The sequence below is a fragment of the Prunus mume genome, linkage group LG8 (genome assembly GCF_029339155.1).
Source record: "Prunus mume cultivar Tortuosa linkage group LG8, ASM2933915v1, whole genome shotgun sequence".
Classification (NCBI taxonomy): domain Eukaryota; kingdom Viridiplantae; phylum Streptophyta; class Magnoliopsida; order Rosales; family Rosaceae; genus Prunus; species Prunus mume.
In genome coordinates this window covers 19607074-19612412 of record NC_142705.1, presented here as the reverse complement: position 1 = coordinate 19612412, position 5339 = coordinate 19607074, and the positions used below count along the sequence as shown (strand labels likewise).

Below are 5339 nucleotides of genomic sequence, written 5' to 3'. Positions count from 1 at the left end.
GATAAATATTATAAATAAGCAAAAAGAAAAAAAAAAAAAAAAAAGAACAATAAACATAAATGAAAAGAAGCAAAAGCAGCAAAATATTAAACGAACATTAATAGCAATAAACATCAGTAAAAAAAGAAGCAAAATCTGTTCTCTAGAAGAAGAAAAAAAGGGACATTAAACAATTTTAAAGTAAAAAAGGTGATAAGAAATGAAGTTTTAAAAAGACTAATTTCTTGTAAAAAAGAATCAATATATTTAATAAGAGTAAACTCGGAAAATAAAAATTAGTTTATGTGATACATTAATGACATTGTTTTAAGTATAAAGAAAGTGACACATGTCATAAGTTAAATGGAGAAGGCCCAAAAGAAAAGGTTAAGAGAAGGTTGCTAACATTCCCTTTTATCTATTATCATTATAATAACTCCACGGGCCGTTGATTTTTAAAATTAATTAAAAATAATCTTCATGCACTTCTCTTCAATAGGAACATAGAGAGAGAAAAAAAATTGATTAAAGAATAACTATTTTGAATTTTTTATTATAAAAATAATTATTCAAAATTGATTATAAAATAAAAAAAGAATGTGGGTACAGATGTCAAGACAATAGGCGTTAGCCCAAATGCAACGTGTGGTGTGAGTGAGTGAGTTGCTAAATATAAAAAATATAAAAAATTAAAGCCGCTAGCGGACTAGGCGCTAGATTTGACGACCATGTGATTTTTCTACTCCACATAACATTCATAGTACCTGACCCAAACAAAAAACATTTTTTTTTAAAATAATCTCAACATATCTACTATACCAAGCAACATACTTAAAGTAATTTTTATTTATATTTTTGGTAAAAAGTTAATACCTCTTTACCAACCCTGATGTAAATACATGCAATTCCCCCACCTAGATTTACTAGGTACCTTCCACCTACCTCATTTCCTTTTCTAGCCAACAATGTGACACATCATTTTTCCCCTTTAACTTTTCCTGCCTAAAATCCTACATAACAGAAATGACATATGACATGTAGAAAGTTAGAGCCAAAACTTTAATGTTTATGGGTCAAAATGTGAAACACACAATTTAATTATACAATCCTTTTTGGCTATTGAGATAATGGAAAAGACAATAGTGCGTTAGCCCAAATGCAACGTGTGATGTGAGTGAGTGAGTTGCTAAATATATATAAAAAAAATAAAAAATTAAAGCCACTAGCGGACTAGGTGCTAGATTTGACCACGTGTTTTCTCCTCTAGATAACATTCATAGTACCAGACCCAAACAAAAAAACATTTTTTTCTCAAATAATCTCAACATACCTACTATACCAAGCAACATACTTAAAGTAATTTTTATTTATATTTTTGGTAAAAAGTTAATACCTCTTTACCAACCCTGATGTAAATACATGCAATTCCCTCGCCTAGATTTACTAGGTACCTTCCACCTACCTCATTTCCTTTTCTAGCCAACAACGTGACACATCATTTTTCCCCTTTACCTTTTCCTACCTAAAATCCTACATAACAGAAATAACATATGACATGTAGAAAGTTAGAGCCAAAACTTTAATGTTTATGGGTCAAAATGTGAAACACACAATTTAATTATACAATCCTTTTTGGCTATTGAGATAATGAAAAATTTCGATGGGGAGGTAGGACAAGACGACTTTTGGCCTAGGCCCGACTACGCCGCTACCCAATACATGACATCTATTATGTCGCGTGACACGATGAATGACAGACATTAAAACATGCGTCAACTACATAAGAAAAAAGAGCCAAAGTTAGGCAATTCCCACGAAAACAAAACATTAAGGTCCTTTTAAGTTTGTTAAAGGGCAAAGCTTTTGATCATTGACAATCGCTTAGTTTGGCCGTAGGAGAATCTGTAAAGCCAAAACACTACCACTCATAAAAGTCTAAAAAGAGACATTGCACCGCTTAGGCTTAACCAAACACGTTTTTCCACTTTGGAAAAACCAAGAAAACTCACCCCAAAAAACAATAAATGAAAAATATATACATTTTGCTGCTCAAACCCACCGGGTTTGCCCCGGTTTCATTTTTTTTTTCTTTATGTTAATAATTTCATTTGTAAATTACAAACCAAAAAAAAATAAAATCCTAAATATGTCATCGCATCTTAATCCTTGAAGATGACGTCATTGGCCATACTCATCAACGGTCCAATTGCATCCGCGGGAACTTCCTTGCGAACAAAAACGGGTCTCGTCGTTCCTTCAAGGACCAATTAGAGCCGTTGCCGCTCTCCTTCTCGCCACCGATTTTGGCCTCGTCATTTCTCGGAGGTGATCAAATCGGGCCCCAAGTCGGAGGCCTCATACGCACGGGTGGCCATCGAATCTCCCGCGCCACCCACGCGTGCGTGAGGGTAGCGGGCACACACCCGCCGGTCTCTCATGTTCAAGAGGGTAGGAAAGTAATTTTCCTCTGGGTAACACGTGTCCCAACGCGTTGGCACGGTAGCTTGAACTTGACCAGAGCCGGTGGTCACCCACAACCACCCTCGCGTGCTTCCGCTTCAAGATCCGATTGGGATCCGATCCAAACTCCTCCAACTTCACCGCGGCAGCATCGCGTCCTCCCCACGCCGCCGCCCACCTGTCGTACGCCCGATCTCATTGTCTAGAATCTCGATGAAGCTCTTCTTCGATCGGGCTAGGGTTTGGTACGTGAAGTTGAAGGACCGGATGGGGATGCAGGAAGGAGAGAGAAGCACGAACATGGCATTCTTGGGGTCATCGAGGAGGGCGTGGGCGAGCAAACGACGAGTCGCGGAGATGAGAGTGGAGGTGAATCGCTGGGCGGGTCGGGAGGGGATGACCCGGTGGGCTAAGACACCAGAAAATGGCGGGTCGAGGGAATCTCTGGTCATGTGGACATAGATAGAGAAATGGGTTTTGGGGGTTTGATTGAAGAAGCGTTCCCAAAGAGGGAAGAAGGGAAGAGGGGTGGTGGTTAGAAAGAGGAAGGCAATTTTGGGACGATCGGAGTGGGGCGGGCGGGACTTGACATGGGCGGCGAGGTGGAAGAGCGAGTCGTCATCTAATGGTAGGGATTTTGGTGGTGAAATTAGGTTGATTTTTTGGTAGGTTTTGGTGAGTTTTGGGGATTGGGAGATTTGGGTGGGGATGGTGGTGGTTATGGTGGCGGTTGGGCTTGGGATGGTGAAGATTATGGTGAGAGGCAAACAGAGAAGAACAGTGCAGATGAGAGAAAATGACGTTGGGGAGAGCATGGTTTTGTGGTTGAGAGAGAGAGAGAGAGAGACAGTGACTGGTATTTTTAGTGGAAAATGGAGAGTGAGATTTGGTGGAAGAAGATGAGGAGCGTGGTGATTTACGGCGGGGATAAGATTGATGACAACCTAAAAGCGGTTTTTACTTTTAAATTAATTTTTAACTTATTTTAAAAATAATTTGTTATCTTTTGTTTGGAGGATATAGAGGGGATTTAATGCTAAATAACCTGGTTGGTGAAGAGGTATTAATTTTTTACCAAAAATATAAATAAAAATTACTTTAAGTATGTTGCTTGGTATAGTAGGTATGTTGAGGTTATTTTAAAAAAATGCTTTTTTGTTTGGGTCAAGTCTGTGAATGTTATCTGGAGCAGAAAACATATGGTCATCAAATCTAGCGCCTAGTCTGCTAGCAGCTTTAATTTTGTATTTTTTTAATAAATATTTAGCAACTCACTCACTCACATCACACGTTGCATTTGGGCTAACGCACTAGTGTCTTGACATCTGTCCCCATTCTCTTTTTATTTTATAATCAATTTCAAATAATTATTTTTATAATTAAAAATTCAAAATAGTTATTCTTTAATCAATTTTATTTTTCTCTACATTCCTATTGAAGAGAAGTGCATGAAGATTATTTTTAAATAATTTTTAAAATCATCGGCCCGTGGAGTTATTATGATGGTAATAGATAAAGAGGAATGCTAGCAACCTTCTCTCTAACCTTCTTTTTTGGACCTTCTCCATTTAACTCATGACATGTGTCACTTTTTTTTATACTTAAAACAATTTCATTAATGTATCACATAAGGATAAATTTGGAAAATAAAAATTAGCATGTGTGATGCATTAATTACATTATTTTAAGTGTAAGGATAATGACATATGTCATGCGGAAAAGGGAGAAAGTTCAGAGGAGAAGTTAGAAAGAAAGTTGCTAGCATTCCCTAGTTTCAGTGTGGATCATAAATGCATGCTTGCTTTCTTTTCTGATGCGATATGCCTGCTTTCATTTTTTTGATGCGATATGCCTGCTTTCTGTTCCACAACATTTGCTAGCTTCTTGAATTAGGTCACCTTTGGCCGGATAGAATAGGATATCATACATTGCTGAAGAGAGACATGACACAATTTTGGGTCATTAATAAATAATGTATGTATATTTTACTAAAAAGATAAGCACAAATAAATTAATGTTTCTTCATAAAAATTTAAAATTTTGTTTTTTTTAGAGAATAGGTATATTTAAATTTTTTAAATAATAGGTACATTAGTTTATTCTAAATTTGATTATTTAAGAAATACGACCAAAAAATATTTATTAAAAAAAGAAATAACTTACCCTAAAAAATTCCTAAATTTAAGCCAATTTAAAACACCATTTCAACCTTAAAAACTTAATGAAATGGATAGTGGCCAAGTAAATATGTTGAAAGTATACCCAACACGATAAATGGACGAACAACAATTGCAAAGACAACTCAAATTTTAAGGAGGTTTATTTTAGGGATCTGAAAGTTACAATAAATAAAATTGTAAGCTTCATTAGGTAACTTGCTAAGTTGGATCTTAGTCATCCGGTATTTCTTATAAAAATTAAATTTTATTAATAGAAAAGTAAATTGATGGGCTGCAGGTAAGAAAAATTAATTTGAAGGGGAAAAATCAAATTTACTATTTAAAAAAAGGTTGATTGTGTGAGTCTCACACCACATCTGAGAGTAAAAACTTTGTCTAATAATTTAAATAAATTTGAGTCTCCTCACTCATCATCAATTAGTTTTGGATCAAATGTTACATTCTAATATGGTATAGAGTTAAATTATTCACATATTGGGTCTAATAGTCACAAATGCTCCCATGTCCCCGACATATCTTGTCTAGGTGTTTGAGTGTGAATTTCACATTAGAGAATGAAAACATTACCTAATAATTAAAATGTCTTGAGTCTATTCATCTAATGTCAATTGATTGTATATTGCATACTCACATTTTAATTATAAAAAAATCTTATCCTATCAACCAATTTTGGCAAGACCCGACCCAAATTCCACTTTGAATCTGAGTGAACTCTGTGCG

The 5339-nt window shown here is 35.6% G+C and overlaps 1 pseudogene; it reads right to left on the bottom strand.

Annotated features, from left to right (window-relative positions):
* Nucleotides 1-2019: 2019 nt before the first annotated feature.
* LOC103339128 (glycosyltransferase BC10-like) lies at nt 2020-3438 on the bottom strand (annotated as a pseudogene).
* Nucleotides 3439-5339: the final 1901 nt, after the last annotated feature.